The following is a 23,733-nucleotide window of genomic DNA, read 5'->3' as shown; positions in this document are numbered from 1 at the left end:
CCCTATCATCCCTCTCTGACCCCCTCCTCAAAGGCCCTAAGAGTTAGGCCCTACTGTTAACAGTTGTTCCTAATTCCTTCCAGGGATAGTGTATGCTTACAAAATCATTATATGTATGTATGTGTAGAAGTCTTTTTTTCCCTTCTTAACAGTACATCTTGGAAACCATTCGATATGAGCATATGTAGACACTTTATTTCTTTTCAATGGTACTATATAATATTCCATTATATCAAGTTAACAATTTACCTGCTTCTACTGAGAGACTATTTAAGTCACTGCTAGTCTTTTCCTAACATAAACAATACTGCAATTATTGTCTACACATACTATTTTTTAATACATGTCTTTTTTTTTTTAATACACACATCTATAAGAAAAACTCCTAAAAACGGAACTGCTGGGTCAACATCTAATTGCTATTTTACCTTTAACAGCTATTTCAAATTGTCCTCTACTGAAATAACCCACAATGTATGGCAGCACCTGGTTACCCACATCCTTACCACACAGAGGATTATCATGGTGTCTAAGTTTTCTTTAAACTTGATTCTCTCTTATGATGAGTGAGGCTGGGCATCATTTAAAAAAAAATAATCACAATAACAGCAATAATAATAACTGACATTTCTTGAGCACTACATGCCAAGTACTGTTCTTAATATTTTACATCTATTAATTCATATAATCCTCACTTTACAGACAAGGAAATGGAAGCAAAAAGATTTTAAGATTTTGCCCAACCCAGGAAGTAGCTGAGTCAGGGCCTGAAGCCAATACAATCCGGAATTTGCACATGAACTGTTCACCTCATGGTTCAGAGCCCATGCGTCATCCTTTTACATAAAGTCCCTATTTTTTCTACTGGACTATTGTTCTTTGCTTTGTTCTTGATTTTTGTGTTCTTTGTATGGCAAGAGGATCGTTTTTTGTTTTGTTTTGTTTTGTTTTGTTTTGTTTTGTTTTGTTTTGTTTTGAGAGAGAGAGAGAGAGAATGAGCACAAGCCAGGGAAGGGCTGTGAGAGAAGGGGACGGAGGATCCGAAGCAAGCTCTGCCCTGATCAGGCTGAGAGCAGCAAGCACTATGCGGGGCTCAAACTTACGAACCCCTCCCCACCCCCAACCCCACAAGATCATGGACCTAAGTGATGTTGGATGCTCAACCTGGCCACCCAGGCGCCCTGAGGATGATGGTTTTAAATGCCCTGCCATGCCCAAATGGCCTGCCTTGTGCCTCTTACAAAGCAGACAGGGAAAGGAGTCACCAGAAATGAAACAGTGCAAATGTCTATAAGCAGATGGATAAATTCCCCCCCAAAATCCAGAACTTTAATTTTCCTAGAATATGAAAATCCTAGAATATGAAATTTCCTAGCTAGTCCTCAAAATTTAATATTGTATGTAATATAGAATTTTAAATAGAGAAAAGGGGAGAGGGAATTAAATTTGCCAAAAAATGTGATTCACCACATTTAAAATTACAACACGAAAGGACAGTACCATTCAAACTTCTACAATTTCCTGGGGTGCCTGGGTAGCTCAGTCGGTTAAGCGTCTGACTTCAGCTCAGGTCATGATCTCGCAGTTCATGGATTCAAGCCCCACATTGGGTTCTGTGCTGACAGCTCAGAGCCTGCTTCAGATTCTGTCTCCCTCTCTCTGCCCTCCACTTGTGCTCTGTCTCTCCTTCTCAAAAATAAACATTAAAAAAAAAACAAACCTTCTGTAATTTCCTGACAACCGTACAATTATTCTGAAGTCATTAATCAGTCACAGGCAACTCTGCCCCAAGGGTATGGTAATCTACTCAAAAGTCACCTTTCATAATGATGGCTTATTATATGAACGGAGTTTACCCAACCGCTAAATTACTTGAGGCTTTACTTTACAAGATATCTTCCCAAAGACTTGTAATTTAGAAGTTAATATAAAACCAGGTCATACACACGTCCACACCCATCACGAAAGCAGAAAGCATCACCGATAGCCTTGGCATGGTGGAAAGCACTGAGAATCCTGAGGCATGTGTTTTATTCCCAGGTTGGCTTTTAATCAATCAGTGTGACATGCCACCTACCTTTCTGAGCCTGGGTTTCTCAAAAATCTGTCCCATAAAATTCAATAATGTGATGTTCAAGATGTAGTGAGCAAGCTACAGGGGATTTCTGAACGCATGAGGACATGTGCAGCAATGCTGCCCAAGCAAGTAAGTACTCCTAGCAACACAATCCAGTGAAGTAAATAAAGACCAGGAAGGAAGAAACGAACAGTGACCAAGAACTGCAGAGACACTATGCTAGGCAGCTTCACACACACTATTTCCTTAAAAAAAAATTTATGTTTATTTTAGAGAGAGAGAGAGAGAGAGAGTGAGAGTGAGTACAAGCAGGAGAGGGGCAGAGAGAGACAAGGACATAGAATCCAAAGCAGGCTCCAGGTTCCAAGCTGTCAGCACAGAGCCTGATACGGGGCTCGAACTCACAAACTGTGAGATCATGACTTGGGCCAAAGTCGGACGTTTAACTGACTGAGCCACCCAGGCAGGCACCCCATACACTGTTTCATTTAGTCTCCACAGTAGTCTTGGAAGGAAGAAAGGTCAGAATCCATTCCTAGCAGATGAGGAATGAGGCTTGGAGGTGAAATGACTTCCCAAGGTCACAGAGCAGTAAGTGACATAGTCAGGACTCAACCCCCACCCCTCTGATACTTCTTACATCAGAGAACATCAGTTCTGCCCCTTCAGTGTCTCAACGTCTTCAACATTACTTCCTTCTGACTTTATTTTGTCTAATAATGTATACCAGCATCTGCTTTTTAAAATGCTTCAAATACAAAAAGTACTCCCCCCATCCCTCCCCTCAAAAATGTGTCACCAATATGCATCTATCTGGATTTGCCTGGTTAAACCTTGTGAATGTCACTCATTCCTTTCTTCTTCCAAAACCACTAGGAGGCAGGCCCTGGAGACCAAATGCTCCTCTGTCCTCAAGGAGTTCACAAGAGTGGATGAGCACAAGGTGCCTCCTTGGGCTACAGACTGCTAAGGGACAAAGCACGTCTTCATTAGTGCTCAATCTGTGCAGCTGATAACATGAACAGGGTATCCTCAGAATTCAGACAAGGTTCTCAAAGAGGTTTTATGGAGGTATGAAAACTCAGGATGTGCTATGTGCTGTACAGATTAGTCCTAAACTTGGGCACGTGGTATATCTTTTACTAAGGCAGTTTAATGCGAATGCAAATACCACCAACATTTTCTAATTGACTCAAAATTACCATCATTATCATTCCAATTAGATTACTGTGGTGAGAGGTTTAATTTCTCTATTTTCCTGGGGATAGTGGCACCTTTGCTAATATTAAGAAAATCATACTAAGGATCATTCTATCAACTTCATATGTTTGACCCTCTACCACAAAATTACAGTGTGTATTAATATATTAATCCAAAAAGCTAAAACAGGTGGAATCACTAGAAATTAATTAACATTTAATCTGTTATGAAAACTATATCAGACGTATGAACCCTGTGGCTATCAACGACTCAGAAATATAAGGATCTGGGGCACCTGGGTGGCTCAGTTGGTTAAGTGACTTTGGCTCAGTTCATGATCTCGAGATTTGTAGGTTCAGGTCAGGTTCTCTGCTTTCAGTGCAGAGCCCGTTTTAGATCTTCTGTCTCCCTCTCTCTCTACCCCTCCCCACGCATGCTCTCTTTCTCCTCTCTCTCTCTCTCTCTCTCTCTCAAAAATAAACAAACATTAAAAAAAGAAAACAAATATAAGGATCTGTCACAAGGAGGGTAGTATTATGACAGCTCTGATGTCTTATAACATCTACTAAATTTGCCTAAACATGAAGTAGTATTAACATATTGGTTCTAATTGTATGGATTTCACTTTAAAGGAATATAAATATAGTTCAATTACATTTCATTTAAATCATCACCCCGGAGGTTGCAAAATAATTTAAATGTTTCAAACAGTAATATGTGCAGTTATTCTATTAATGTACTAAGGAGGTACTACTAACAGGGAAGAATCTTCAAAAGGCCTGATCAACCTAGGCCACCCTGGACAGGCACATACTTTGGTAAGTATTCAACAGTGATATAAGTGTCTTAAGAAAGGCAACCCAATGCCCTTCCTTCCATAGTACTAGGCATTCCTTAAATGAAGCGTCCCAAGGGATATGTTAACAAAAAGCTAAACTATGAGCTTATTCCCATGTTAAACACAAAACAAACACAACACCCTGCAAAAAAACAAGCGTACCCTGTACAGCTTAGCTATGTTAGAAAACAATATGTACTACATGATTACAATTTTTTAAAGTGTAATACATACAGATAGAAGGATATATACACACCAAATGTATTTCTCTGGAGAGATTAGATGTGACATTTTCTTTGTATATTTGTTCAAATATATTTCAAATTTCTATAACATTTAGTGACCAAAAAAAAAAAACATTTATAATTGTAATGCTAATTATAACTATAATTTTATAATTAAAATAACTAAATTTGAATTATATTTACCCCTTTAAAAGCTTAAATAAGTATTCTTGCCTTAAGTTTACAACCTAGGGTGGCAGAGTCTTCAGGCAAACCTGTAAAATGAATTATTAACATAAAATTACATGTAGAAAGTGGGAATGTAAAATGCTACAGCCAATGTAGAAAACATTATGTCAGTTCCTCAAAAATTAGACAGAATTACCATGTGGCCTAGCAATTCCACTTCTAGTATACACACAAAAGAACTGAAAGCAGGGCCCTGGAACAGATAGCTGTTCAGAGCAACATTACTCACAATAGCCAAAAGGTGAAAAGCCAAATATCCACCAACAGATGCCCGGATAAACAAAATGTGGTTATCTACATACAATGGAATATTATTTAGCCTTAAAAAGAAATGACTGATAGATGCTATCACAGGGATGAACACTGAAGACATCATGCTAAGTGAAACAAGCCAGACACAAGAGAACACAATTGTACGATTCCACTTACACGAGGTACCTAGCCTCATCAAATTCATTAGAGGCAGAAAGGACAGTCATAGCTGCCAGGGACCCGGGGGGAGAAGATAATGGGGAGTTACTGTTCAATGGATACAGAGTATTGGTTTGAGATGATGAAAAAGTTCTATGGAGACAGTGGTAACAGCTGCACAATAATATGAATATATTTGTCACTAAACTATATACTTAGAAATGGTTAAAATAAGAAATTTTATGTATATTTTACCACATTTTTAAAAAATCAAATTATGATCCCCTGGGTTTACAACAAACCCACAATAAACTCAAAGATACAGTTTTTTTAATTAAATATAAAAGTGGTTCAGTCCTAAAAACTATTTTTGGAAAAGTACAATCACAATTCATTAAATCTGTCTTGGTAAGGCAAGTTCAGATTAGAGAAATCCTGAGCGAACATTTCTAAAAGATATATAGCCTTCTTAGGACTTTCCAGCATATACAGCAATTCAAACTAAACCAACTAATTGTTATGATGACCAGTCCTCCCATGACTTGACTGTTAATCATAAAAATGAGTTGTAATTAGTCAATTATATTAATAACCTCTGAAGAACTTCAATAAAATAATCTTTTTTTCTTTTTGCAACATTTTTTCTGCCCATTATTTAGGAAGTACTTTCTTGTAAAAAGCATTGATATGTTCAGCCTCGGTTATCACTCACTGTGCATTAATAGGTGAATCAGTAATTTTTTTGTTGTTGTTTTATGGAGATAAAGCAAGAGTAGAAGAACAGAAATGAGAAATGCAAGCAGAGGATGGAAAAGAGTTGTAACGTTCTGAGAGGATAACATGCCAACCCGCTTGGATCTCCCTATTTTCTTTGACACTTGAAAATATATCCTATATTCCCATAGACTTTTTCTGCTTCCACTGGTAGTGTAGATCCAATTCCCATTCCCTGGAATGGCTTTTCCTAGCAACCAGCACTGTCCCTCAGAGAGCTAGAGCATGGAGAAGAAAAGGTTATTTTATTTTACACTCTGAAAGCAAATTTAGTCAAGAGGACAAACACAGACCTTCCAATTTTAGAAATCTACATTTAGAACTGGAAGACTAAAGGAGTAATGTAGCAACCAATCTTTTGATCCCTCTAAGAGCATATTTATTTTCCATTCCCCTAGTGCTAAAGGAAGGTGGGGAATGTTTTGCTTTACTGATATAGCAAAAATATATTTGAATACATTTACAGAATTCAAAAGAACAGGAAATGGAGAAAACAGTACAGGAAAACTTTGTTTTTGATAACATAATGCTCTCAATATTAAACAACACTAGAAATTAAGAGTTATGACTTACAAGCCTGTGGCTTCCACACAGATCTCAACCCTCGTTCCAACTAGAGGTAGCTGGCACAAAGGAGATGGACACAACCAATGGGACTGCACACCTCAGAACCTGTCTTCTGCCGACCTACAAGCTTGCTGAGGAAAAGAGGTCTGAATAGTGTGAACAACCCTGCAGAACTGGTTGGCACCAAGATTCTCTCTCTTCTTCTGGTGTCATTCTTAGGGCAGGGAGCGAGCCTGTATGATTTTTTATCGTGGAAGCGGATTTTCTCACAGTAAACATAAAAGACTGAATGGCGAATCAATCTGTTTAAAAATGGGCTCTGCGTTCTTTACAAGATATAGCCTAGTGTAGACTATTTGAAACAGCTATGTCAAATATGAAAAAATATTTAACTGCAAAAAAAATTTATTTCAATTAAAGCACTGACATGTTCACTGAAGATCTCTAATAGGGTTTTTCTGTTTTCATAAACTCGATGGGTTTATTTGTTATCAGTTATTTGTTATCAGTTTAAATTGCTAAGCTGCCTTATAGTAGGAATTTATTTATAGCTAATGAGCCATTGATAAAGTCTAAGATGCTTTACAAAATAAGCACTACTGTATGACAACGTGAACAAAGTAATAGCATATATTACTTCTTCTGACAATGACCCCACACACCAAGAAGGCTGGGGGAAATCATCAAGAGCAATACGTTTACGTCCCTGCCTTTGAGGAGATTATGGTCTAATAGAAAGTCCAATCCTAGGAAGTAGAAGCCTAGAATACAAATACAGGTAGAGTAAGCAAACAACGGAATACAACATACAAATCTATAGTCTATGTGACACACGTTAATGTATATATGGAAAAAAATATGTGCACAAAGGTTACAACTATATGAAAATTATATATCCCAGAAAACTGCTACATGAAATCCCAGAAATCAAATTCTTAGTGTTCTAACAGATGATAGAATGTAAGCATTTCCTCAGTGAAGATTACCCAGTTTCCTGCAGGAATGAGGGTTTTTTATAGCTTTCTTCCTTTTTTACCAATGGAAGTTCCTGTCTGAGCACAAAAGACTTAAGTGTGTAGCCATCTTTCTCTGTTTTTGAGTATTATATTACAATGCTAGTAAGCCTTCCAAAGATAAGCTCTAAAGTTTTAGGTAAACTTCTGGGGTGCAACTTTACAACTTGTCATGTCATACATCTATACTACAGCAAAAGAAATTCAAAAAGACCTTTCAAGTTACAGAAGAGCCAAATGTTACTCTCATCAATTTCTTCCATACTTATTTTTTGTTCATTTAAGAGAGAGAGAGCGTGTGCACAAGCAGGGGAGAAGGGCAGAGGAGGAAAGAAAGACAGAATCTTAAGCAGGCTCCACACTCAGCACAGACACCAATGCGGAGCTCAATCCCACGACCCTGGGATCATGATCTGAACCGAAATCAACAGTCGGACACTCAAGAGGGGGCTACCCAGGCAGCCCCACTTCCATACTTATTCTGATGGGCTTTTTGAGACTGAGCAGATGCTACACCTCGGACTTAGACACCAAATGTATTTCCCAGGTCCAGACGAGCCTCTAAGACAGACTCAGCCTCAAAATTTTATAAGTAAGATTACACTTAGGGGGCGTCTGGGTGGCTCAGTCGGTTAAGTGTCGACTTCGGCTCAGGTCCTGATCTCATGGTCTGTGTGTTCGAGTGCTGCATCGGGTTCTGTGCTGTTCGCTCAGAGCCTGGAGCCTGCTTCAGATTCTGTGTCTCCCTCACTCTCTGCCCCTCCCCCACTCTCTCTCTCTCTCAAAAATAAATAAACATTAAAAAAAATTTTTTTTAAAGATTACACTTTAGGGGCACCTGAGTGGCTCAGTTGGTTGAGCATCTGACTCTTGATTTCAGCTCGGGTCATGATCTAACAGTTCATGGGATCAAGCCCCATGTCAGGCTCTACACTCACAGCGCAGAGCCTGCTTCGGATTCTCTTTCTCCCTCTCTCTGACCCTTCCCTGAACTCTCTCTCAAAACAAATAAATAAATTAAAAAAACAAAAAAACACTTTTAACTACTGCACCCATTCTGTGGTATAAGTACTGCAAAGAAACAAAGTTCTGGAGATCTGCTCAGACACATGATGCCCTTAGTGCCCCAGCTGCTAGGACAGCTGTCATCCACTTCTCTTTTCTGCAAGCTTATCTTACTACAAGAATGCAAGAGAATGCCCTGAACACCTGACAAAATCCACAAAGACAGAGGGGCTTTGAGAATGAGGCATTCTCCAAAAGAGTTTATGGCGTCCTTCATGAAGATGTCTATGAACAGGTGACAAGGTCATCCTCCTACCTTTATTTAAAAACAGACTGCTGCTCTCAACAATAGCCAAATTATGGAAAGAGCCTAAATGTCCATCAACTGATGAATGGATAAAGAAATTGTGGTTTATATACACAATGGAATACTACATGGCAATGAGAAAAAATGAAATATGGCCTTTTGTAGCAACGTGGATGGAACTGGAGAGTGTGATGCTAAGTGAAATAAGCCATACAGAGAAAGACAGATACCATATGGTTTCACTCTTATGTGGATCCTGAGAAACTTAACAGAAACCCATGGGGGAGGGGAAGGAAAAAAAAAAAAAAAAGAGGTTAGAGTGGGAGAGAGCCAAAGCATAAGAGACTGTTAAAAACTGAGAACAAACTGAGGGTTGATGGGGGATGGGAGGGGGGATGGGAGGGAGGATGGGAGGGAGGGGAGGGTGGGTGATGGGTATTGAGGAGGGCACCTTTTGGGATGAGCACTGGGTGTTGTATGGAAACCAATTTGACAATAAATTTCATATATTAAAAAAAATAAAATAAAATAAAATAAATAAAAACAGACTGCTGTTGGGGCACCAGGGTGGCTCAGGTGGTCAAGGGTCCAACTCTTGAGTTCAGCTCAGGTCATGATCTCACCGTTTGTGAGATCGAGCCCCACACTGGGCTCTGCCCTGCCAGTTTGGTGTTCTCTCTCCCTCCCTTCCTCCTCATGCTCTCCTGCTCTCTCAAAAATAAACGTTTAAAAATAAATAAAAATAAAAACAGACTGTTTTAGAATTTGCTAACACAGTGACCACCCTCTGGTCTCATCACTTTTGTTCAAATGTGTTACTCACTGGAGAAGACATATGTCATTTCCCAACTGCCAGGAAGTTACTTTACTTGAAACACAATTTGCAATTACGGCTTCTGGAAGCAATTCTTTATCCTCATCATCCAAAAGCCCACTTTCATTTCATTGCACAGAAACTTTAGGCAATTCTAGGACATGGAATCTGACAGCTCATTGTAAATGAAGAAATAATTCAAATGAAGCCATGCGCTCAGGTTAAAAGCAAACAACCCAGTGGCAATAGTATTAGCAGGGAAAAAAAAAAAAAAAGATATCCAGGGTTGTGAAGTTGACTATAATCTTATACAAGTATTGCTTCTATGAGATACTTTCATTTTTAAAACAAAAAACTTCCATGATTTGCAGTAATTTCTATAGTTTTGTTCTTTGTTTCACCAAACATTCAAGGTTTTGTAAAATAAATTACATAAATATAGATGGGCCAAAAGCCTAAAGAAATGGATAGAACACAGTTACACTTTATTTTTTTTTTTAATTTTTTTTTTTCAACGTGTATTTATTTTTGGGACAGAGAGAGACAGAGCATAAACGGGGGAGGGGCAGAGAGAGAGAGAGGGAGACACAGAATCGGAAACAGGCTCCAGGCTCCGAGCCATCAGCCCAGAGCCTGACGCGGGGCTCGAACTCACGGACCGCGAGATCGTGACCTGGCTGAAGTCGGACGCTTAACCGACTGCGCCACCCAGGAGCCCCTAGACTTTATTTTTCTAATGTGTTCAAAGCTGGAATACAGGGACCCAGGCTCAAATCTATTTACAGTATCATAACCCGTCCCACGTGAATAGCTCTCTAATGTGATTTTATCTACTATCCTCTGTCATAGGAGTAGTATCAACCATACCCTGCAATGGCCTAGTGCCAAACTAAAATTCCAGCAATGGACAGGCAGAACCATACTGTAGTCCTTCAATGAAAGTTTACTGAATGTCCTCCAAGTAAAAAGGACACAAAGCCAACACCACGACACCCTCCCCTGACCCTGGCAAAACTTACATGGAGTCAGAGAGGTCTGGGCACATAAACAGATGTACACCAGAGTGGCCACTGCTCTCATGGGTAGTTCTGAATGCCACGGAAACACCAGAACAGTGAATGTATATGCCAGGTGGAAGAACTGAAAGAAATTTAGCATGGCTGTAGCCAAAAAGCTTAGCCTTTATCCTATGAACAACATTCAATCACCGAAAGGTCTTAAGCAGGGAAGTGGTATGATCAGATGTACGTCCGTTAAAGATTACTTTGGCTGAATGTATGGACCAGATGCTGATGAAGAAAACTCAGAGGGAGCCTAAGGTGGCTACAGCAAGCCAGGAAAGAAAGAAAAGAAGCCTGTACCAAGGAAGTGGAAATGGAGAAACCTGGACAGGAGACAAACTCAAGAGGATTCTGCAACTGACTGAATGGAAGAAGAGGAGCTGGATAAGGGAAAAGGAGAGCGAAGGATTATACCCAGCTGCTCAGCTTAAGTAACTGAGTGAACGGCAGTGTCACTCACTAGGACCCAGAACACAGCAAATTTCAGGGTTGATGACGAATTCCACCCTGGACATTTTAAGTTTAGCCACCTGTGGGATATCAAAGTGGATATGTCCAATAGATAGATTTGTAAATCTGAAGATCAAGAAAGAGATCTGGATTGAAGATGTGGAAATCTGGCATGAGATCGCCCAGGGAAAAGTGCGCGGAGTAAGATGAGAAGAGGATGTCGGGCAGAACTCTAAGAAAGTCGAACAGCAGAGAGACAAGGAACACCCCTGCGGAAGAGACTGTGAAGGAACAGGCAGAGTAGGAAGCAAACCAGGAGAATAGCGTCATGGAAGCCTAGGGACATGAGCATCACACAAAGGAGGCAGGTCAAGGTCTAATGCTGTTGAGACCAAAACAAGGACTAAGAAATGCCCACTGGATTTAGCAAGAATTATTGATGACCTTCACGAGATGAATTTCGGTGAAGCTGTGGGTGGACAAGACCAGATTGCAGCAGGCTGAGGAGCATGTGAAAGGTGAAGAAGTGAAAACAATGACTATAAACAACTTGCTCATGAAGTCTGACTGTGAAGGAAAAGAAAATTTGCTAGGAGTAAACGTAAAATTGGCTGAAACTGAAGGATGTATTTTGGGTCACCTTTTTATTTTAAACATATTAGAGCCTTAAAAAGGTTTACTTATTAATTTGTTTTTAAGATTTTAAGTAATCTCTATACCAAATGTTGGGCTCAAACTCACAACCCTGAGATCAAGAGTCACATGCTCTCCCAATGGAGCCAGCCAGGTGCCCCAAGAAACTTAAAATGTTTAAATGTTCACAGGAAGGACCCAGTAAAAGAGAAAGATAAGGGCAGGACATAAGCACTAAATAAGTAACAGGAAGTGGAATCTGAAGCAGAGGTGCAAGAGAAGCTATAGAAAGGGGGAGCTTCTTCTGTGAAAACAAAAGAGAAGAAGGATGGATACAGATGGAAGTGAATTTCACGGTTGAGGCACCAGAAGTTGGAAACAATTTCTTTCTCTTCCCTTTCTCTCCCCTCTCTCTGCATTTTTCATTTCTACCAGCAACTCATGAGGGTTCCAACTGCCCCATATCCTTGCCAACACTTATTATGGTCTTTCTTAGTATAGCCATCCTAGCGCATGTGAGGTAATATCTCATTGTGGGTTTGATTTGCATTTTGGATCATTCTCTTCTGAAGTCATCTATTTCTCCCTGTGAAGAAAGAGAGAAGGCTTTCTGTTGAGAGTAAGAGGAACGGTAGCAATAGAACGTGGAGTGGAGGGAAAAAAATGGAAATGGTCTAACGTCTAAAGCAGGAAGAGTACTGACAGAGAAACCAATAAAGGGGATAAGAGCCCAGGGGAAGCTGGAAACCAGAAGTCTGTACAAGTACCCCTCTGATCTCCTCCAAGTTTTTCTTCTCCAGTGAAGTGGGTTTTTTTCTTAAACTGATCTAACCAGAATTGGAATGGGCAGTTGCTCATTTAAACACAATGAGAGAAGTGCTCCTGAACAATACATTATCTGTTGAAAGTCCAGTAATATCCACATTTGAAACAACAGTTTGCCTAAGATTCACCCTCCTTGAGAACAAAGCACCTCTCATACATGAGTTCACTGCAGATCTTACATGTGTACTGTACTTACAACTACAATCATGGTACTAAATTCATCAAATGACAAACTGTAAGAAAACACCACACACCCATCATCTCAATAATGGATAATTCCTTTAAAACATGTTAACTTAAGAATGATAATAACCAGGGGCGCCTGGATGGCTCAGCTGACTGAGTGTCTGACTTCGGCTCAGGTCATCATTTCAGGGTTCAGGAGTTGAAGCCCCGCATCGGGCTCACTGCTGTCAGCACAGAGCCCGCTTCAGATCCTCTGTACCCCCTCTCTATCCAGCCCTCCCCCGCTAGCACGCCCTCTCTCAAAAATAAAAAATAAACATTAAAAAAATGATAATAACCAATTACACAAAATGATTTATGACTTACCCAGTTAGCTTGTAGAGCACAAGATATAGCCACAGTATTCGGTTAAGCTAATTTGATAAGTATATCCTTATGTAAACACGAAGTAAAGACTTAATAATTTAGAGATTTATCACTAAGGCACGCTACTCCATATGCTGACCACAATTTTCGCTCAGGGATCACATCCTGGGACTGACTTATAAGTGAACTAGTTTTACACCAAGGGTGCTATGCTGCTGCTTCAATCATCTTTTGCTGAGTAACATACCATCCCAAACTCAGTGGCTTAAAGCAAGAGCAATTTGTTATTTCTCTCAATTCTGTGTTTTGAGTAACTCGGCTGAGGTTGCTCATGAGGTCATGGGCACTGGGAACTTAACTAAGGCTGACACAGGCCTCACTCACACAGCTGAGCCACTGCAGGTGGTCTCTCCTAGATTCAAATGGAGCAGACACAGACTCCATCTCTTAATGGGAGGTGCAGCAGTCAAGCCTAGGGATGGGAGGAACTGCTGGCAGTAATGGCTGGAAACACTTCACCACCACAGCTGTAAACAATATTACTAGATGTTTCCACTACGCTATTTGAGTTCACGACTGAAGCACTAGAAGGGGGTCAGACTATCTCCAAAACTAAAACACTTTCATAAGTATTGAAAAGAACATCTCTGCAAACATACGCTTTTGCCCCCATAGAATGCTAGTCTCAGGAAAGCCACGGAATCTTCGTTTCTGGGGTTGTGAGGAGGATAGACGCCATCTTTCAGGAATGCTCGGAGTACAGTCTTTCCCAAATGAAATTCATTATCTCCTGAAGTCCTTTCACGCCTTACAATTTATTAGGTATGCAGGAGTATGATCTCATTTAGTAAAATCTAATACTAAAAAAAATAAAGGTATCCCTAGCTATTTGAACTCTTGCTATCAAAATCTATCTAAACTCAAAATCAAATAGATTTGACTAAGTTCTTTAATACTGAAACTTTTGCTACTGGCTCTCCTAGACTCAGGTATGAAGTAGATTTGGATATCACAGTATCCCTTACAACCTGAAATCTCACTATCTGAACACAGCAACCCAGTAAACTCATACAGCAAAAAGGATATATGCCCCAAAATATTAACTGTTATCTTTAGATGGTATAATTACAGGTGATGTACATTCTTCTTTTTGCTTTAGTTTCTAAATTTTCTTTGTTTCCTTTCAAAATCTAAAAAGTCTATATTGTGACTTAATATACTTAGAAATATTTAAAAAAATTTTTTTTAATTTTAAAATGTTGTGGGTCAAACACATAATTGATTTAGATAACCGACTTGATTAACTGACCTCTTCTGTGACATCTATTCTGGTTGAAGTCAAACAACATTCATCATACGCCTCCTGTTCACTGCTCAACATGTATACAATATCTAACATTTTTAGTTTTGTTTTTTTTAAACCACAGAATATTTTTTAAATGTGTAGTAAGGACCTGCCTGGACTCTAGACTCCATTAGGGCCCAAACCTTGTTTGCCATGTTTGACTTACTATTTAATGCAGTACATAGAAAAACAGAATAATAATGATGATGATGATGATGATGGTCTTTGACTTCCCTTCAGTTTCATCTTCCCCACTCTGACTTTCAGATAAAGGAGGACATGGTCTCAGACTTCCCAGCTTGAGCTGATTAAATTTTTTTTAACATTTATTCATTTTTGAGAGACAGAGAGAGTGACAGAGAGAGCACTGGGGAAGGGCAGAGAGAGAGGAAAACACAGAACCGGAAACAGGCTCTAGGCTCTGAGCTGTCAGCACAGAGCCCGACACCAGGCTCGAACCCACAAATCATGAGATCATGACCTGAGCTGAAGTCGGAAGCCTAATGGACCGAGCCAACCAGGTGCCCCTGAGCTGCTGATTACTAAGATGAAGCCAAGCTCTTGCTGCAACATATAAGCACTCTTTACTTTAAAATTTTTTAAGATTTTTTTTTTTTAAGCTGCAAACTTGATAGCTTTTTAAAGCCATTTGCTTTCTGAAGTTCCCAGAACTTTATCATTTGGGTCACACACATAAAAATCACTGTGGAAGAAATCTCGTTAATGATTAATACCCTTCTTCTAGAGTGAACAAGAAATGGGACCTGTCTAGAAGTACTTAATAGACGGTATTCACACAATGGAATAAAAGATATCCATGCCACGGATTAATAGAATGAAAATATACAGTTACCTACTCAACCCTGAAAGCACTTCGAAGCAGAGAAATTCACCCAGTGGTCACTTCAAATAGATATTTCTAAAGTTTAAAACACACTATAAACCTCCCTCAGGGTTAGCTCATTTTTCCACTCTTTTTTGCATGATATATACCTTGATGTTACTATCCCACAATGCACAACAGGATTAGAAACTCACAATTTTTGCCTCCAAGAACTATAATCCTCCTCCCCCCAAAATAAATAGGCCAAAGTCAAATAAGACTCTGAACCTGTTTTTTTTTTTTTTAAAGCAACATTACAATATTGCTTTAAAAACTGCAATTCCCAGCTGCAAAGAGGGCTTCGGAAGGTCTCGCATGCAAACAAACATACACAAAAAGCCACTTACGGGAGCGGAACACAGCGTGCCTAGATGGTCATCTCACATAAAATAGAGCGGTTAGTGTACCCAAGGCAGGACAAGAGAAATATTTCACTTATTTCGCCGCACTCCTGGATAAAGGTCCCTAAGCGAATGCCCCGTTGTGGAGGCCGTGTTGTGGGGGAAAGGGAGACGGTGGAGAATATGGTCTGTGATACCACCACCCTCCCCGGAGATGAAGGAGAAGATGCTAAGATCTTGGGAAAGGCCGAAAGAGGATGGGGAGGAGAGTCGGAGGGGAGGTCTCTTCTCAGCAAAACAGCGCCCAGAGCGGTAACAGGCTGCAGCTGTGAGCAAAGCCGCGTCCTAGCAGCTCAAAAAAGAGAGGGAGCAGGGAAAACTTTCCCTAGCCTCCCTGCACCCTCTCCCTCCTCCTCGGAGAAAACGCCAGCAAAGCTGCTAACGGTGCCGCGCCGGTGGCCCCGCCACCCGCCGGGTCGCAGCGCCCCGCGGACCGGGGGCCGGGAAGCCCAGGCCCGCAGCCGGAGGGAGGGAGGAGGTGGGAGAACGGGGCACACCAGCCCGGCCCGGGGGGAAGGGAGAGCAAGGAGAAGGGCAGGGGCGGAAGCGCCCCCCGCGAGCGCGGGCCCGCGCCCCACCGGCTACCTGGGCAGCCAGCTGCTGCTTCGCGCCGTCCGGCCGGGCCCTGCCGCGGGGAGCGCCGCGGGGATCTCGGAAGCTCGGCGGCCCGGAGAGTCGCCAGAGAACAGCGGTGCGGACGGACGGCGAAGGGGTGGAGCGGAGTGAGGGGGGTGGGGTAAGAGGGCGCCAGGGGCCGGGCCGCCGGGTCACGTGGCCGGGCCGCCTCACGTGACGCCGACGCCACGCGCGCTGGGCGGACTCGGGGTTTATCCGCCCGCCCCGCGGTGGCTGCGAGTCAGTATTTTGGGGCTCTAGGCCAGGCGGCCCGGGGCTTCGCTGGAAGCCGATTGGCTGTCCTAGTCCTGCCCCGAAGCTTTGCGGAGAGTCGTGGTGGCGCTTGGTGGCTGCAGAGACTCACAGGCTTTTGTCTCAGGGAGCCCGAGGGCTTGGCCGTGGGGGCGGCCGGCCAGCCACCCCGAGGGACCTAGGACGGAAAAGCGACGCGAAACTCCTTTCCCTGCCCCGTAGCGCGCCCTACTTCCTCTAGACACTACCCTGATGGTGCTACCCGGGACAAAGGTAGTCGGAGGAGATACTCCTTATATTTCAGGGATGACCTCCCCGCCCCCGCGCCCTGACCGACCGGTCAAAGGACACCTGCGCAGGACCTGAGGGTGGGGAGGGAAGGTGGCAGCTGGACCACGATCAGAAGGAAAAGTGAGGCACGGGGCCCAGATGATGAAAGGAAGGCACAGATACCTCGGAAGCAGGCTGTCAGGATTGGAAAGGACCTAAAACAGCAAATGACACAACCCTTTTCTTACTATAAATGAGTAAACTGAGGCCGGGAGAGCTTCATGCTGCCCTAGCCTGTCATCTATGGAGACCACAATCTTCTTGGTTAGGTATTGCACGGCTCTTTGAAAACTCCAGTTCGCTCCACAGAATAAAGTCCAAACGTCTTGGCATAACTTTCCAAGCAATCTTGTTGAAACTTAAGCTTTCCCACTTGAGCTCTGTTGAATAAACAGAAAAACATTTTCTAAGTATCACCAAACAACTCCGTTAATCTACTAGAAGGCTGCTTTTCCACATCTTCCAGCACTTACTCAACAGTACTCTAGGCTCTGGCTACAGAGATTTCCTGTTTTCCTTGACTACTCAGCTTTCTTTGGATTACTAACTTTTTCCCTAAGTTGTTTTTCTCGCCTTTCCATTCGTTCATTCTTTTGCCTCTATCTGAAATGCCCTGAATCACTACCCTCTCCCCACTTACAGAAAACCAGAGTCAGACAGTACTTAAAGCATTAAAACTAGATTGTATTCAGAGACTATTGCAACAGTGCAAGTAAGCCTAGTTCTAGACTGAGGTCTCTTTTCTCCTATTGCAATAATAGTTCCTGAATAAAATCTGCTTTTACTGCTTTAAGTACTGTGGGGCTCTGGTTATCTTTAACCATACCCCCAAGGTACACATCAGTCTCCTAAGCTTATCTTTTAAAATCCTGGTCAAATACCACCCACTCTGGTCTTCCTTCTCTTCATCTTCCTCCCTGATTCAACAGCTCCAGCAACTGAAATTCATTCAGACAGTGTCTGGTGTAACTTCTTTCCTAATTTCCTGGCAACTACAGATTCTGATAAACTAATCTCAGACTGCCCAGAAATGTACTGTACATTTCCTATAAGAGGTAAATTGTCTATTGCTATCTTCTTCCCTAGATTGTAAAGTCTTTGAAATGAGACATCTGGGCTTACTACAGTGCCTTCAATATGCACTGAGTGAAGTGGCTCAACCAAGGTTGTAGCAGTTCATTGAATTTACTAAAAATTCTTTGAGCCTACTCTGTTTAAAGGGGGAAAAAGTCAGTTTCTTTAGGCTACAATCTGATCAAAAGGGCTTCTGGAAAACATGTGTTTGAGAAAAGGGTTTCTGGGAAAAAAATGAGGTTTTGGGTTGAGTCCTCAAATATTTCCTGAGCACTCATTGCTTACTATGTGCCAGATGCCACACTTGGAACATCTTGGAGGATAAAAGGTTGGATGAGACATGGTTGCTGATCTCAAGGAATATGTAGTTTGTTTCACTATTCCAGCACAGGGTGAAAAGTATTATGATACAGGGTATCAAGTGAGCACAAAGGAAGGTTAGGAAAAAACTTCCTGGGAAAGTGAATTTGGAGAACAAGTAACAGATGGAAGGAAGGGAAAGACCTTTCAGAAGACAGAGTGGTACCTTCAAAGGTAGGGAGGCATGAAACAGCATTATTTATTTGGAAAAACATTTCCAAATAACCCTATATGGTTGGACTTGGTGACTTCTTTTTACCTCTGGGACAAAGGAAACCTAATTAGGTTAACAGTGAGGTACTTGCAAGACTGAAACATATGTTGGTATATTAGTGTTATTCATTGGATTGAGTAACCTTCCCTCAGACAAATCATAGGGTCTTCACCTAAAATTGGCCTGTGGACTAGTGCTAGATGATCTTTTAACTTTTTTTTTTCCAGTTTCAAAAGCTCTCTATAATTGTTATCTAAAAACAGCAAAATGATGGGGCGCCTGGGTGGCGCAGTCGGTTAAGCGTCCGACTTCAGCCAGGTCACGATCTCGGGTCCGTGAGTTCGAGCCCCGCATCAGGCTCTGGGCTGATGGCTCAGAGCCTGGAGCCTGTTTCCGATTCTGTGTCTCCCTCTCTCTCTGCCCCTCCCCCGTTCATGCTCTGTCTCTCTCTGTCCCAAAAATAAATAAAAACATTGGAAAAAAAATTAATAAAAATAAAAAGTAAATAAAATAAAAACAGCAAAATGACTTGTTCCAAACAAGATTATTTTAGAGCACCCTAAACTTTTTCTACTGGGCAAAAAACCTCAATTTACAAGTACTACTTTAAGGAAGAAACTGGGCTCTACCTCCAGGGTGGAGGGAGGACTCCTCTCCATGTTCATGCTAACAGATGACTATGCTGGTAAAAAGTATCTTCAAGAATGTGGGCCACAGGAGAACAATTCTAATCACTCTTGGGGGCTTCGGAATTTCATTTTAAAAGTAATCTCTCAGGAAATGGAAAATTAGGAGAACACTGTCTTTTGTTTGCTCCCTTTTCCTCCACTGTGCTCTTCTGTGAGTTTCAATTTGGCCAGGTATGGGTCAGCCAATTCAGTACCACTTCCTTCAGCTAGGCTAGCTAACGCCTGATGGAGTCCAACCTCTTAACACGATTTTCTTTGCCAAGAAAAGGTCCAAAGGTCCCTTAGGCAGACATTTGTTTTTCATAGGCCACTGGAACGTTCTTGATACTGGACGAGCAAAATTAAAAGAGATTTCAATTTCTTGAAGAGATACTTCCTCAAAGACTTGAATATTAGTTCTTCTGAGAGAATAAAAACATATGGGAGCACCCAGATTGCATCCACCTTTTCTTTTCTTGTAGCCGGTCAAGATGGAGAGAAATAACACGGAGAACCACCAACTCATAGAACGGGAACATTTAGATCACTCTATAAGATTGTTTACCTGTTTATGTAATAGTAATACTCAGACATCTATCTGTTCTGACAGCTGCAAAAACAATATAATCATTTTTGAGAATTGAGGATTGCATAAGTGTCTTAGGATTTTACAAATGTAATAAAATATAGAATCTACCTAAAGAGAGAGTCCACCTTGAGTTTAATTAGATAACCAAACAGGTAAACATGATCAGTCACAATGAGTTTTACAACCTCAATTATTATTGAGCCACCTACTTTGGAGAGAATTTCTGTTCTTGTGGCTGGGATAAATAAACATGGCATAAACAAGGAGGAGGGAAGACTGAGAGACGTGGCAATGGAGAATTGGAAAATAATTTTTGTTCTAATTCCTTTTTTCCATCACCCCAAGAACACATAAATAAGCAAACAAGTATCTTGGTCCTGACTAAAGTAAAGTAGTAAAGTACTCTGCTGATTGATGTCTTCCCCTGCATTCAGGCAGATGCTACGCTGAACAGATGGCATAAAGAGATAAACTCACTCTGCTCCCTAGACCAGCCTGAGACCCTTCCAAGCACAGCACCTCTCGTGAGTGTCTATGTCACTCCATCATAAGATCACCTTCTGCATAAAATACGCTTTTAATGTTAGCAATGGCAACACCACCAGGAGCAACATGGTTCGTTTAGGAAGCCACCAGCTTCTGGTAGGAATTATGAGGTCTTTTGTCTTCTAGGGAGCTAGAATTTTGGCTGCGATTGACTGTGAAGCAGGATTGGTCCTCTGGATGTTAGGATGTATCTCGGTGACTTCTTGGAATGACACCAGGGTGCTGAGGAGGATAGTAAGAATATTCTCATTGGTTTAGAATATTGAAGGTGATGTTACCTGGAACAAACAAAATGACACTATGAGGAAAGAGACAAATCCAGAATGGGGGACAAGAACACTCCTAGCCTTGGTCTCTTCAAAAAGTTAAGTCTCTGGGGGGAAAAGGGGAGAGAGACTGTTCCCAGTTTAAAAGATAGTAAAGAAAAATGACATTCAAATGTAATGCATGAACCTTGGGTGGAATCATAGTTGAAATTTTTTTTTAAAGCTATAGAAGATATTTGGTGGAGAATCATAGAAATTTAATATGGCTCAATATTAGATACTAAGTGATTTAAAAAATTTTTATGTTATTTTTTCAGATATGATCATAGTAGTTTTGAGAATGTCCTTATTGTTAGGAGATACATACCAGAGTATTTAAGGACAGAGTGTTATGAGGTTTAGCAAAAACAAAACAAAACAAAACAAAAACAAACAAACAAAAACAATACTATACATGTACTTATCCATGAAAAAAGAGAGCAAATATGACAAAATGTTATATCTGGGAAATGTTTTTTGTACTCTATTTTATTTCTTTATTTTTATTTTAGGGAGAAAGAGGGGAGAGCATGGCAGGGGAGGGGCAGAGGGAGAGAGAGAGAATCTTAAGCAGGTTCCATGCTATGCATGCCTGATGCCCCTCACAGGGCTTGATCCCACAACCCTGAGATCATGACCTGAGTCAAAATCAAGAGTTGTATGCTCAACCAACTGAGCCACACAGATGTCCCTTTTGCACTCTCCTTTAAATTTTGAAATTCTCATAGTAAAATGTTGGAGGGTGGGGTGAGATGTGACCTTTTTACTCCAAATTAAGAAAGCAGGACATTTCAGTAATTTATTTATTCAAAAAGATCTTTTGAATTTCCACTGTGTGCTAAACACTATATTAAGCTTGAATATATACTGGTGAAAAAAATAATAATAGTCTCGGGGTGCCTGGATGGCTCAGTCAGTTAAGCATCTGACTCTTTGTCTCAACTCAGGTCTTGATCTCAGGGTCATGAGTTCAAGCCTTGCACTGAGCTGCATGCTGGGAGTGGAGCATACTTTAAAAAAAAAAAAAAAAGGTAATGGTAATGGTCTCTTTCGTGGAGTCTATGCTATGCCAGTCTATGTCTCCTTTAAGACTGAAGGACTTACTCTCCCAGCTTCTGGGAAGGCTGTGCACTGACGAACCTCTTTTGTCATTTTCTTAACTAAAAAAATGCTACCTTACCCAAGGTCATGCCCCTTTTAGGAGCAGCCTGCAACAAATGACTGGTCAATGAGGGGTTGTGAAGACCAGACTCTCTCACCTCAACAAGGGAAAATTCTAAAGAATCATCCCAGCTTCCGAACTTCCCACGGGGTTGGCTGGGGCCCGGTTGTGATGTACTTACTGAAGCCCGTTTTCTCTTTCTGCCCAGTCTTGCTTCCGTCCCTTTCCTCCACAGGTTCTGAGAGCATCTACCATTGAAGAGGCATTAAACACCTAAGTAGAATGACTTAACCAGTTGGCACCAGCCAGCTTTTCTATTAGCCACCCCAGTACTGGCACAATAGATTCATGAATAGAGAAAACATGGTAATAAGGAGGAAGGCTGTAACTGGGCCCACCAGTAGGATCTGCCACTCACCAAGGTTAATCCCGTAGCCAAATGATCAACCTGCCAGTAATAGGAACTATTGCTGAGACTCAATACTGCACTATCTCTTGAAGATAGCAAACAGCCACTTGGTGAAAAGGCGACCCTATTGGACTCCTTCCACCCTGGATGAGGTAGTCATTCATTTTAACATGAATAGACACATATTCTATGGGTTTGCCTTACCTGTCTGTTGAGTCTCAGCCAACGTGACTATCCAAGGGATTATACTCTATTTGATCCACCATTATGGCATCCCATATATCATTGCATCTGACCAGGGAACCCACTACATAGCAAAGGAAATGTAGCAGTGGGCATATGACCATGGAATCCATTGGACCTATCACATGGCAGAAATCTTGGCTGAAGTACCAGCTTGGAGATGATACCCTGTGAGGATAAAGTGCTACCTTCTAGGATGCAGTCATGCTCTAAATCAATCACCATTATTTGATGCTGTATCCCTCATAGGAGAATAACTGGGAGTGGAGTCAAAGGTATGGAAGCAGGAGTGTTCCTGTGTACCATCAATCCCAGTGATCCACTTGGGGAATTTGTGCTTTTCATCCTCACAAATATAACCAGTTTTAAAGGTCTTAGTTCCCAAAGGCAAAACATTTCTACCAGGGAACACAACAAGAGTCTTCAATGTATTTTAAACTATACCACCACCCAGTACTCTGAGCCCTTCATGGCAAGGACCAGCAGGCAAGAAAAAGATCTTCATGGGGGTAATTGACTCTCATTATCAAGAGGCAGTAGAACTACTATTACACAGTGGAATCGGGTAGGCGTATGTTTGGCATCCAGGTAATCAACTAGGACATCTTTTAGTACTTGTGCAATTTTGATGGCAAATGGACAGATGTAGCAGGTGCAGCCTGAGGAGGACATGATAAACAGTTAACTGGAACTCATCAGTTTTAAGAATCTGTCACTCCACTAGGTGAGTCACCTAGGCCTTCAGAGGTGCTAATCAAGAGTGAAGAGCATCCAGTATGAACCACAGAAGAGAGAAAGGGTGAGTATTGGTTGCAGCCTAATACCAGCTGCGACAGCAGAGTGTGTGGTTCCCCTTACTAACCCTCCTTTTACAAGTTTCCCCCAGGGAAAAAGCCTGCCAGAGCTCTGAAGAAGCTACTTCCAGAACTCATGTAAGGAAAGCAGATCTGCACAAGACATGGACCATTTGGGTGCTATACTGCCCAATCCAGACCAAAGCTGTCAGCCCTCTTTTTTTTTTTTTTTTCAACGTTTATTTATTTTTGGGACAGAGAGAGACAGAGCATGAACGGGGGAGGGGCAGAGAGAGAGGGAGACACAGAACCGGAAACAGGCTCCAGGCTCTGAGCCATCAGCCCAGAGCCCAACGCGGGGCTCGAACTCACGGACCGCGAGATCGTGACCTGGCTGAAGTCGGACGCTTAACCGACTGCGCCACCCAGGCGCCCCTGTCAGCCCTCTTAAGGAAGGGCTTCAGCTAAAGAGAATTGCTTTGCCCAAAGTCAGGCCCCTTTCTGGGAAGCCAGCATCCACTGCCTGATTGATGGCCCATCCTA

At 41.7% G+C, this 23,733-nt stretch overlaps 1 protein-coding gene across 8 annotated transcripts in view; it reads right to left on the bottom strand.

Moving 5' to 3' along the window:
- The window catches only part of RCBTB1 (RCC1 and BTB domain containing protein 1), a 96,189-nt gene that overhangs the window by 38,124 nt on the left and 34,332 nt on the right, over window positions 1–23,733 (bottom strand). For 2 of the 8 annotated variants that reach the window (XM_047865216.1, XM_047865180.1), the window contains exon 1: window positions 16,215–16,360. The gene's annotated coding sequence lies outside the window, so the exon portion shown is untranslated. Of the gene's footprint in view, window positions 1–4,543; window positions 4,615–16,207; window positions 16,361–17,014; window positions 17,207–20,208; window positions 20,556–23,733 lie in introns of those variants that run through there. The other 6 variants (XM_047865197.1, XM_047865206.1, XM_047865171.1 and 3 more) reach the window with 6 other exon arrangements.

This window comes from Prionailurus viverrinus, chromosome A1 (genome assembly GCF_022837055.1).
Source record: "Prionailurus viverrinus isolate Anna chromosome A1, UM_Priviv_1.0, whole genome shotgun sequence".
Classification (NCBI taxonomy): Eukaryota; Metazoa; Chordata; class Mammalia; order Carnivora; family Felidae; genus Prionailurus; species Prionailurus viverrinus.
The sequence above is the reverse complement of the archived record's forward strand: the minus strand, read 5'-3'. Positions and strand labels throughout refer to the sequence as shown.